The 13,230-nt window shown below is 44.3% G+C and overlaps 1 long non-coding RNA gene across 1 annotated transcript; it reads right to left on the minus strand.

Moving 5' to 3' along the window:
- Positions 1 to 7,618: 7,618 nt before the first annotated feature.
- LOC142572488 (uncharacterized) lies at positions 7,619 to 11,184 on the minus strand. Its single transcript, XR_012826090.1, has 3 exons — positions 10,631 to 11,184; positions 8,546 to 8,643; positions 7,619 to 8,152 (listed from the first exon to the last, which is right to left on the minus strand). It is a non-coding gene; the product is annotated as an uncharacterized LOC142572488 (long non-coding RNA).
- Between the last annotated feature and the right edge of the window lie 2,046 nt (positions 11,185 to 13,230).

A 13,230-nucleotide genomic window follows, 5' to 3' on the forward strand; every position in this document is an offset into this window, starting at 1 on the left:
GGGTATATTCGGGATGGTTTTTATTACATTCAGGAGCTCAATGCTTTGCCATGGTCTCGTGCCGCCGTTATTAAGCCTCGATAACTTCTTGCCTGCGCCATAGTCTCTTCTTACGCTGACGTGAAGCCTTGCGCTGTAAGCATAGTTAAGGATGACCCACCAACTGGCTCATATATTTACGTTGCTAAGATTTTTGCACTTCCGCCGAACCTGCAAAGTCAGGCTGTCACTAAATTAAGGTGCAGGGCACATCGGACCATTAGTAATCATGTATTGACTGTCAATAACTCGTAAAAGCTTGAACTCTGGCACCTGCGATCATTGCTCATTACAGAGAACGAAGGGTCACCTGTATGTGCAGGCTACTTCCAGAGTCATCGTTTCTGGATCTGTAAACTATGAACTGTGCTCAAGTATCGACAAAATGTTTTTCAACTGCGTATTACACAACGATAGAAGGAGAGAAAAGGAAAGGAGGAGAGGCTGTATGCAACAATATCGCCTTTTTAAAGATATAATAGCCGCGTACCTCTGCAGTCAGTACAATTTTTTTTATACGCACGTAAATGAAAAACCTAGTTTAAAAGTACACTTGAGATAAATACCTGATCAACTAAGTAAGTGAAGGATGAGGGAGCTCTGGATTAATTTTGACTACCTAGAAACGTTTTTGCCTTCCACGGTCATTTCCAGCTTTATATTTTACAAAACCCCTATTATTAAATTTAGGTACGCCCCTTCCCCGCGCAGTTCAATCGTGTCAAAATACATACTCATCCTAAATCTGTAACCTTACCCCTTCAGGCTTTTAAATTATATTATGATGGACATGAAGGCGCCTGCTGCCACAAACATACACGAAAGTGTAGATATTTTGTTTTCTAATGTTTGTATAACGACTGAGCTGCTCTTCTGTGCTGCAAATTTTAAAGTTCCACCAACAGGAATGCAGACGTAATGCGAATACGGGGGATCGTTCTACACCTGTGGCAAGTTGTTTTTTCATCCGCTTTCATTGCCATTAATTTATCATTTCTGTAATTCAAATGCTGAAGCGGCAGCGGCAGTGCTGAAGAACACTGCCGCTGGAGTGTGCGTCTTTTGTAAGAAGCATTGTGCAATATCAGAGTGCGACTCCGCATTGGACCACGAGAAAAAGCGTCTGCTCACGCCAAGTAGCAGCTCTTTCCGGTGCACTACGAAAGGACATCGGGCCCAGGACTGCAGCTGCATGGTTAGTCGTACCCAATGCGCCAGCATTAATGCTTCACCGATGTGTTATAAGAACAGCTCGCCGGCGGCTGCTGCTGAACCGAAGCGGTCTCTGAGCAGTACGTCGATGGCATGCTAAGCAAGTAGGCAGCAAGTACTGTTGCAAAGTTGACAGTGCTATTCCGTTTCCGACGCTGACAGCATGGATGAGGGGCCGCAATCAAGTACAAGTAATTTCCCCTATGTGGTCCTTGGTTTCTTTATTTGTTGGCTTCTTATGATTAATAAAAATCGGGCCCCTCGGTTAACCCCCTTTCTTCTCGTTCACCACCAGAAACGCGAACGATATGCTCAAGTCTGGTACCCTAACTCTGGTTGTAAGCGTTGTGATAAATGTTTCTCGTAAAAACTTCCAAATCTTATACTTGTGTTGTTTGTGTTAAGTATCAAGAAGAAATTTGTGTTTCTTGCAGCAAATTCTTGGACACACTGAACAATACTACAATCGGCCATTTTACCACGCCGTATGCTTCTCCGGATGCATGGAATTCCTAGCAGTTCAGAAGTACCGTCACAGAAAGGTATCCAAGGCAAGTAGAATTTTCTAAAATCATCGTTACTTGCGTGAGATCCTGCAGCATTATTTTTATCTGGACATATATCTCTAGAAGTTCATGTCAAAATGCCATGACGTCGTTTCAGTACGATGTCACATATACATTTAGGCACATCACGCATGTGGAACACATGTGAAATGCCAGTGATGTACTCGCGGTAGCTTTCTCTATACGTGTACAGTGTGTACAGATCAATTGTTCATGCATGCTTTGACGAGATAGCTCAAGCAGTTGACTGGTGCACTTCGCTCTCATGCGATCTCTACTGCCTGTTCATGAAGCACGAGTGGTACCGCAGCGAAGCCCGAGCCAGTGAGGTTAACCGAATGCTGTACCCTTTCACAGACTGACTATTCTGGTCCTTGTTCTTGGCCTGGTTCATATTCGCCTGCGCCACAAGCAGGGCAGATGAGCGGAGCGGCAGCCGCAAGGCGTCGCTGCTTATCATAATTTATGACCCTACTGCGGCACGTTTACTCCTTAGCGTTAAAGTCAATCTTGGCAATTTGACTGTCTCAGAGATTGCTTACCTGTCCACAGTTTCAGACTACAGAATCATGTCGCAAGACAAAGCCGATCTCGCAGGCCAAATGCTAGCATGCACCGGTGCACCATGCACGTGCCAATATCACAGCGTTGTCTTATGCTTCTTTTCGTTCCGACCAGGTCCCGCGAGCCAGTTCCTGTCATGGGAAGGTTTCCTGCCGTTCAGTCGGCTATCCTTCGGCGTGTACCTGCTGCACTCTCCCTTCTTCATGCTCTCCTCTCACATTACCAGGCAGCGCGTGTTATTCTCCTACTACACGTTGGTGAGTGGCTCAACACACTAGCCGAGTGCCCAGAAATGTTCTCAGGAAGCTCACAATACGAAAAAAACGGCTCTACCTAATTATTTGCTTGATGCGCAAGTAAGTAGATCAAACAGTACGGTGAGCATGATGCTGCTGCCACGCTATGCTGCGTGCAAGTTCTCATCGATCTTTGACCGCATACGTAAACTGGTATAGCGAGAGCAAGAAAAAAGAAATACGGCACAACCCATCTCACGATGAATGTCGACATTCGTGTAATTAGCATTGCAGGAATGTATCGACACACCGTATTGCCACCGTCTAAATGCGTTATGTATGAGGCGTGTATGCAGCCGGGCGTCCCTCTCCTGCTTCCCTCCGGACACGTAGCACCATCTACGTGTGAGACTAATATTCAGATAAGATAGTCTGAATATATTGAAGCGAGTTCGACTCCATCCAGCACCACATAAATCTAAGTTATAGAGTTTTTCGTTGTTGTTGTTGTTGAAGAGCGGCACATATCTAGTGGCACTGATCTAGTGACACAAGTTGGAGTCAAAGGGATTCAACTTAGACTTCAAGGCCACAACAGAACGAAATAAATGACATCGCCGTCGAGAAATAAAGAGCAATGGGGGTTATAGCGCTGGAAGGCACGAACAAGAGCGAGACAACAAGGACGAGCGCTAACTTTTAACTGAGTGTTTATTTCCAAAAAAACACCGTATTTGTAGGCCCGCACACCGTACACAATTAAGAGTTTCAGTGAGAGAGAGAGAGAAAATTATGCAGAAACTTCACTGAAGTTTTCTATATATGCGTAAGCATTGTGCCTCGTGATCATTTCCATGCATACGACGCGACGTATGTTGTTTACCGTGATTGACGAAGCAGTGGACGGTTCATTTAATGTATGCTTCATTTGCCTTGTAATCTGTTTTGGCTCTTGTTGCGACCAGTATAAACCCTTATTAGCCCTTATCGGTCGTTATCGACCTTATCATACTCGATCCGACCCTTACCAACACTTATCGGCCTTTATCGGTCGTTTTATCGGAATTGATTTGGCCCTTATAAACCCTTATTTGTCCTTGTCAACCTTATAGGAAATGATTCGACCCTTATGAACCCTTATCGGTCGTTCTCTTATCGGACTCAATCCATCCCTTATCAACCGTTATCAGTCGTTATCAACCTCATCAGGCTCGATTCCACCCTTATCAACCCTTATCGGTTATCAACCTTATCGGAATCGCTCTGACTCTTATCAACCTTTATCTCTCCTCGACAACCTTATCGAAAGTCATCCCACCCTTATCAATCCTTATCGGTCGTTATCACCCTTATCTGAATCAATCCGACCCTTATCAAGCTTTATCTGTCGTTATCAACCTTATAGGACATGATTCGACCTTTATCACTCCTTATCTGTCCTCATGAAGCTTATCGAACTTGATCCGACCCTTATCAATCCTTATCGGTCCTTACCAATCTTATCAAAATAGCTCCTATCTTTGTAAGCACTTATTGCTCTTTAGCCCCTTTACCATCCTCGTCGAACCATCACCAACCGCGATCGGACTCATATAACCTCTTGTCACTTCTCATCACCCTTATCAGCTCATTGTTTACATTTATAACCATCTGACTCCGTTTCTTTAGTTATTAATATAGGATTTTCTTACGCAGCGAAAGCATCACACATCAGGCGTTATGTGCCAGGCGATATTGTTAAGTGAGTCGACATAAAAATGCTTAAACTATCATTTTGAGCAAGCGCGTTCTGCGTTCTAGGTGAGCGGCCTCCTTTATCCAGATGGTAGCCTACTGCACTACGAAGTGTGCACTCTTGTATGTATGATATAGCGTGGAAGCGCGACTGAACGAGGACGTAGAAAGAAACAGATACACAGAGAAAGCAATTCAAATGAATTCAAACCAACTAGTCCACCAACGTGTTTTAACACTCTTGTGTCCTCCAGCACTTAGATAAGAAATACGTGAAAAGAAGCTTACTAATGATGACATAAAATCTCCAGTGGTAGGAAGATGATAGTTGCCTAGGCACTAAAAGTTGGTGTAACATGCCCCACACAGTGCGTTTGAAGTTGGGACAACTGTAAAAATTTAGCGCGCCGTCCGGTACGATCACACAACACTGTTACGCTCAAGTGGAAGAAATATTATATCACGCCATCAGACCTGTCTGACACGTTGGGCAGAGAAGGCCCAGTGAATATCATATCGCCTTGGAACATACGTTCAAAAGAGTCTTAAGAACTTGAGGCAAAATGCAAATTCTTCTCAGCAGCTTCATGTGTGTTCCTGACATGCGAAATAAACGAGAGGAGCCACCAATTTAAAAATTTCAGCTTCTGCTTATGACAGAACTGACAGTCTTACGGATGGTCGTCGTCGTTGCCTTCGACGTCGTCGTCGTCATCGTTTTTGTTGTTATTTTATATTACTTTTTTGTTTTTTTGCACAGTAGGTTTCGTTTCGGTGTCGCCAATATTTATGTATCTACAAAAGTTAGAACCCAGCGTGCGTGAAATAATTTTCAGGTGTGATGTTAGTAATAACGCAAACCGCAAAAGCAACGACGCGGCATTGCCCTCGAAATCCAGTTTTCCGTCTCATGCCTCTCACAGAAGCTAATATGGACTTTTTAAGATTATATAGCCGGATCTGTTGCTCTGGATTACACTCGTTTCGACAGCGTGATAAGTTGAACCAGTGTTGCATAACGAAGGTGCAGTTATTGAAGTAATCACTACGTCTGTGAAGATTCAGCACTGTGATTTGTAATGGGTTGTTATATAAGCAGTACTCCGAGGAAGAAGAAAAACACACGTTTGCGGTCTCTATATTCATTAAAGTTTGAATACACTGCCGCAACATGGAAGGAGATCAGTAGCAAAGTATAAACTGCAATGATGCCACGTTTCTGACGCTTAGAATTTACACAGCCACTGCTGCCTTCCAGTGACCTCATTTCTCGGAAGCAGGTGTTGTTTTGTACGAGCTGAGCACTCGCCCTTGAACGTCTGCGGGGTGCCTCCTTTGAAGCCACCAGAAGGCGTCAGCGAAAGCTGATGGCAAGTGTGAAAGCGCCCTCAACGAGGCCTTCAATCTAACGTTCCTTCGAAGCTCACAGCTTCAGGTCGTTCATCTGGGCCGCAGCGGCTCAACAGAAAAGGCTGCTTCAAAGAATTTCATCTTGCTGAAACCGACAGCAAGAGGCTCTGCGTTGGGTTTTTATTTGTCTTTGATATTTTTTTTTCTATTCTTTTTTAATTGTGAAATCACAATCAGGTGTCGAGCTGGTTTCATCCAAGTACTCGCAGAGTCGCACTTATACCATTATCAAACGAGGCACCAGTTTTCGAATCATTCCCCCTCAGCAAAAGTTTTGTGATATTCAACCTATATATTAGCGACAAAATACACTGTTGTTCTAGGTCGAGGTTCGTAGTGCCTTAATCAAGCTTTGAAGGGAAGGAATATGCGGAACACAACTGCAGTTGCCGTTACTTCTAACATAAACCTGAAAACTGGAGCTATAGCCTCCAGATTCTAAGACAACCTACGTTGAGCAATGACCAGCTTAAATTCCGCCGTTGCGACATCTGTGTGTCAGTTAATAAGTAGTTCAAAGACGGAGTAAGGATATCTAACAACTTTATTGCCGATTATCGCAAAATTTGTTACGTTCACCGCAACTGGACTGTTGTGAATTTCGTCGAGATGAAAAGAACTATAATTTTGTCCCGAATCCCTCATTACCCTTAATATTAAACATATTCGCTGCCATAACACCCGATATGGTGTTTTGAACAATGTTAAGCTTCCAGCATATTCGTAAGTTCTTAGTAAGCGTTATCACGTATGTTTCACAGACTTATTCACTCTCCGAATCGAAAGCTGACTGGATAATAACGCCTCACTTAATGTTTTTCTCAGTGCCTTCTTTATGTTTGACAGAAGAAACTGCGCCTGAAAAACCAATCCAAAATGGCAAGAATGAACCTACATCGCCAGGTATATAGCGCGGGTAACACCTAGGGCTTCCGGCAAAAGGCCTGACGTAAATAGAAAAAAGAAATCCCAAGACTGCAGTGAGCTTTATAGTCCATTAGCTGAGTTATTGCGAACAAGAAGTATTAGCCTTCTGGTTATACATACATTTAGATAATTCCGCTTGATCTTGAGAGGAACTCCCCAGTATGCCTGAAAAGATTCAGTCGAATTTAGTCGTTTAACATAACGACGGAGTTCTTTAGCCCAACAAGGTAGATTTTTCGCTGTTAGGATAGCGGACAATTTGAGCTCCCACTGGAAGAAGTCCTGGAAACTCCTGAACGACGCTGAAGGACTTCCCCTCTTTCTTAAGAATCAGGAAGCTTTCATGATTGCATGAAGCAGCAGACACGCATAGCGAGCCCTCACGTAACCCTCCCCTTCAATCCCCCCTCCACACTTTCTTTTGCTTGTTTGCTTCACGAGTTCGCAAATGTGGCACGCAACATGTTTAGCACTATTCGAACGCCGGTAAACTGAAGGAAGAGCGCGCCACACCGTATATCAAGCAACATCACAGTTACTGCGTTTCGATCAACGCTGTGCACAGCTGGGCGCCCGTTGTGCACTGGATGAATCTGACGGGAAGCTGCCAGCGTTTGTCAGTATTTATGGCCAAGCGGCAGTGCCGTAGGGATTCTGACCGGGAAAATGCAATAATTTTATTTTAATTATTTGCCTTCCCTCGCTTCGTCACCGTCCGAGTGGCATTTCGAGAACGTTAATAGGTGGATCGGTAGTGAGCAGTGGATGATAAGAACGGAATCGAGCGAAAGAAACGCTTATAATATTACCGGAGTAGATTTCTCTACCAGCTTGAACCTGCAGTGTTCCTTTTTCTTTTCTTTTCGTCACGTATGTACGAACGAAGATTTACATGTCGAGTATTGCAATAATTGGACAGCACATTGGACATCACATTGGACAAAGAAATGTCTTTATTGTCAAAAAAAAAAGATTTGAACTTTTGACTAGCAATATATTCACACAATCAAATGAGAAATCATGATGTGACTTGTGTATACGATGTTCTTTCCCATTCTGAAAGAGTTGGTAGAGTTAATCCAACCACAGCTGCTCAATTTGTTCGCTGCTTACAGAAATACAAATAGAATACGCGCTGCAACTGCTCCAGTGTTGCAGCCATTTCACTTGAGGAACATGACACGAAGTGATTTACTTCTCTTAGTGCGTTATGGCATGAACAAGTGCGTATGACAAAGCCAAGAGAGCTGTCATTCAGGTAAAACATCTGGGAAAAGCAAATTTGGTCGAAGAAGGTCACGCTTCTAAGGAACTTCTCTCACACTATAGTGTAGCCAGTCAGTCCCAAGCCTCAGTAGCAAGTGCATACGATGTTGAATGGTCCGTTGCAATAGCCTCCTCGGTGCCCACGTTGATCTCGGCATTCTTGGACACATGACAGTGCCGACTTAGGGCAGCCGACACCTGTAAAGAAGAATAGGGTTCCTTTTCATGACAAGTGATGCGTGGTGCAAATTGCATGATCAACTGCTACCGAATAGGTGTTTCGTGTTTTCCGTGAGCTGAGTCACAGAGTTACCCAATTTTATATCAATATGCTCGTTTAACGTGAAGCAATAACGTGCGCGCTTCTCTGCTTACGTCTAGCTGATAATTATTCGCAGGCAGGTTCTAGCATAAATCATGTGGTATGTCAGTTTCGATCGAACCATCGCCCCCTGACTGTACATTCAATCTGATGACTGCGTGTCTTAAGTGATTTTTCTTTCTGAGCGCGAATGATCGTTTCTCGTTTTGTTTACAGTGTAGCTTTATGAAAAACTTCCAAAAAGTTTCCTTGGCGCTAAACAGACTCACCAATGTTAAAGAATGTGGCGTCGTAAGCTGCCGCCATGTCAATCAATACGGCACAGGTGACTAGGACAAGAACGAATGCTAGCAGCTTTGCGGTCATCCTGAAATGAAAGTAAAAATTACGATATGACCTTATGTTTTCTGTAGAACTTCCTGGCAACACTGAGAGTGAAAGGATAAGAAAATTTTGTAGCACCGAATTTGATAAACGTGACAATTATATTGCTTCTTGCTCTAAGAAGAGTAAGATAGGGTGCCGAGCATGCACTGGAAGACAGCACCTGTCATAATTCTGCAAGCCCAAGTAATATAATACTGCTATTCTTCATCATTACAATGAGACTCTCTTCGTCACTAGCCGTTGACCAACGTTTCCCCGTGCCACCGGTATCACTGAGGAGGAGCGATGATAATTATTTATGGGGTTTATTGGTGTGAGAACACCCCAGCTCAAGCAAGCACAAGATCTTCAACACAATTGCACTTCACACCGAGCTAGCAGCAACAGCGAAACAAAAATCTTAAAAAGAGGAGGAGGGGGTACACTCGTCGAGGGTTTCTTGAATTGTGATCGCTAAAGATGAATGCCCGAGGTGTCGTTGCATAATATCAGTCCAAAGGATAATATTGCCACAGACAAGCTCAAACACTTTTCTTTACAAATGGCATATTGCGGCTATACCGTGTGTCCTAGCTAACGACATGGAAGCTGTAAAACGAAAATAAATATTTAAAACGCATGGTGCATGATATAATTGTAAGACCTACAGTGTCCGGTCGTCCTAGGTCTGATGACGTAACAGAGTATGTTAAGGTCGTATCTTGCACCATGTATTTTATTCTTCTTTTTCGTTGAAGAGTTTGGCTAACGTTAGGTGGGACACCCTATATACGCAGCGACGCTTTTGTTTAAGCCCTTGTCCAATTGGTTGCTATGATTTTAGGCAGTGACTGCTCAATTTTGCTAGAACAAACATGCTTGAATATCCCATAGCTGCGAAAAGGGCACACCTCACTATTTTATGAGAGCAAGTCTCGCTCTTCAGTCCTTTGTTAACCTTACTGTGGCAGAAGACCTATCCTACAATCTGCCCCAAGTTAAACATGAAATGCCGAAGGTTACGACAAGCGCCTCCTTGGCGTCACGAGAACCAGAAACTTGTAACATCGAACACTGTAAAGCTGATCATTCTACTAAAAACGCATGTCCGGACCTGAAGAGGTAAATAAATGCATTAAAACCGCTAAACATTCTAAAGACAAACGCTGGTACCGCGTAGTTATTATTAGTAGCGAAGCTGAAGAGATTCCACTGCATGTAATTAGTGTCTTTCATTGCACTGAACAGACATAAGTAGTGTATTGCACGACATGTTCTTCAGCATCTGGTTCATTGTGACAGGAGGAACTGCGGCACAGTCCACGCAACTTGTATAGTATATTTTTGCACACTTAAGTGCAAAAAAGCAACCATAAAAATATCAAACAGTGAATGGTTTAACCTAACGCCGCACACGTCGTGGACCACGACGTGGACAGCGGTTGATGCGTGCTCCTTTGCAAGTACCACAGCTAATTGCAACGTTAATGATATTAACATTCTCACGCAACACAAAGCCACGTGGCTTTGTCACGCGGCTATATTTCGGGGAAAATTTTCTTTGACCAAATAAAAGCTCATCTCATCGTTCAGACAGCCATTAAATGCGTGTAGTACGACGGAACAATAGATGTACTGTTGGAAGTATTTCAGAACCCCTGAATACGAACTTTCACAATTTTGATTCAAGTCTACAAGAACGTTCCACGCAATGACCTCTTTTATCGCTTCGCGGCATCTAAATAACAAACAAGTAACGTACTGCGCAATATAACAGAATAATTTCGGAAGGGGGAATGGAAAGATCGAAGTGCACATTGCTCTCTGTCTGGTCTCTCTTTTCGCCTTTCTTTGCGTATTCGGCACAGTACGTTACTTGTTCAGTATGAATCGCCTATTCAGCCACAAATTACTTCTGGATCTAAGTAATACGAGCAATCTCATTGTTCAAGCGCCAAAGACGTAAGGATGTGCGCGCGATTACTCACTTAAAGTTTGAAGGCACTTCTCACAAGGCAGGGGAATTTCCACACTTGTCTGCTGCTCCGGACGACTGAGCTCCAATGAGTGGATCGGGGATGCTACGTGGCTGGTCTTAAGCCACCGCAGCTCAGCCTTCTCCCCGTCACCCACCCCTCGGTCCGGGAGGGCAACATTCGGGGAAGTCCGGTTGGGCCGCTGCAACCGCTTTTGTTGCAGTTATACCAGTGGTGGCGACCGCGGCGATGCGAAGCTGGGCACAGCCAGGTGTCTGCCCTGATCAGTGGTCGGCCCTCTCTTCGGGGAGGGACAGGGCTGTGCCCTTTCTTCGCTCCGCGTTGCCACCGACACTGGTCGCACGGCCCGAAGACCACACCGACAACTTCTCGGACGTCGGGTTTCCCGGTTTCCGCCGGAGGCGGACATTCGTGGCAATAGCAAGGCCAGAGTGCGTTGTAGGCGACCCGGGACGATCATATTTTGTTTGCGGTTATTGCAAGCTATTTTTTCTGCGCGCACACTAGGTTCGACAGAAAATGAGGTTACGCGCGCGACAGACGCAAAACGCGCGGCAAAGTGACAGGAAACGGTGATATCGAGCAGCGCCGCTGCTGCGTATGTTCCTGTACGCCCGTAAGGTGGCATTTCCGGACAGGAACTCTTTCACGCTGTTTTCTCGCGCCTTCACTTCCTTTAAATTGTTCCTATCTTCTTCTTTCGCAGCCTGAAAGGGCAGAAGCGTTTTAAGGTGCACCCGTGTTTTCAAGAAGCAGCAGGATGTGACGTAAAGAAATGTTGACGCGTGATTGACTTTTATCGTTTCCATTCCGTAAATTTGTGTAATTTTTAGACATTTCTTTGAAGGTCGAGTGCGATGTCATGCCGCACGTGTGCGACGTCATCCCTCACGCTGAATTATTCCTCACGTCATCCCTCTCACAAATCTGAAATCTAATTCCCTAAATTTCTCGTTCGAAAGGACTGCTTGTAATTACCTCATCCTTTCTCGTGCTTGTTGAGTATAATCAACGTGCGGGGCTCTCTGTTGAAGTACATTTATGGGGTTTAGTTGTTGCCTTATTCTGCCAAACATATTTTATTAACCACATCCACAAATGTTTCAAAGGTGGGGCTGCGAAATGCCTGGTTACTTCAGGTCCTCCAGAAATCCGGCACAAGTCACATATTCAACCAGTCCTTCCATCGTACGCGGAGGCGTAGTCAGTGAATGAGCAATAATACTTTCACTATCCCGATTTATAAGTACAGCTCCCGAATATGAAATCCTTTCCGAATACGGGCTCCGGGCCTATTCTCATATAGGTGTATATCACGAGGCTTCAACAGTAACGTGCTACCCCAGCGAACTTTACACCGGGGAAAGGCGTCGTGAGCGTTCTCCAGTCAAGGAAAAAATTTAGTTACTTATTCCACATAGCCTATAAATAATCGCTACTGCATAGATTTAAAAAAAGTATATAACATGTTTTTGTCCATTCTCAACTCGTAGAAAAATTCCTCACAACGAAGTTGTGAATGACAGTGTTTGAAATTAAGATGTGAGCGGAAATAAGCCGGTGGTTGAACAAACGAGGGGAGAGATCACTTAAAAGGGAAAGTATAAGGTAGGCTCCTGGAATAACGCTGTGATGCAAGGAACCTGCCCAGTTGTACAAGCCAGCTTCTTCCAGTGCCTCTCAGCGTGAAACCAGTGAAGTCTCCCACGCTCAATATAACTCTGGGGACACTACTGTAGGTATATGCCACGAACACTGATAACAACAACGGCGAGGACGACAACGATAACAGCACTGGTCTCGGGGGGCAGTCATTGAGACAACAATACGGTTGGTGGAAATGTGCCCGATCGCACTGGAAAAGACGCTGGTTTCACTGCAATGACACTGGGCGCCCTGCAGCTTCTTGCTGGAGTTCGCTGGCATGCGCTGGAATCTGCACTAGCTGTGGTGGTGCCATATTGGTTCCCGTATTGCGCTTTTTCTTGCTTCTTTTTGGTTTTTATTTAGATGTAGAAGCAAGGGAAAGTAGGCTCGGTCAGAGCCGGCTATTCCAAAATCCCAAATTCCTTACTCAAGCACCAATAAAGAACGAAGAGAATGAATAAAACATCAAAATCACGATAAGCACACGAACACAAACGCGCAAAGATTGCCTTCTCTACGGGTCTACCAGCACCGAAACACAGCCCAGTAACTATAGCATAGTCGCTTATCACACAGGAGCGAATAAATACACACAAGTCGCTTCATATACACATAAGGACAACAACACCGTGAGATGAACTCGTTAAGAAAGACGTGCAATGTAGAAGACTAAACAGTAATGTCACTTATAGGCAGTCTATGTATGAGCTTAGTCGCTACTCAAAAATTGCAAATGGCGCTTAAAGCACGCCACTGCTTATTAGGGAGCAAGGAGCCGGCGCCGTTGAAAATATAATCTGTTCTGACCTGAGAGGAAAGAAGAAAAGATAAACTGATTTAAACTGTTTATTGTAAGCATTTTCGGGCAACGAAACACTTCTTTGAAGACGGAAATACGAAAACTAATTTTGGAGGAAAAAATGGCGGTACCCATTTCCGTACAT

This window comes from Dermacentor variabilis, chromosome 1 (assembly GCF_050947875.1).
Source record: "Dermacentor variabilis isolate Ectoservices chromosome 1, ASM5094787v1, whole genome shotgun sequence".
Lineage (NCBI taxonomy): Eukaryota > Metazoa > Arthropoda > Arachnida > Ixodida > Ixodidae > Dermacentor > Dermacentor variabilis.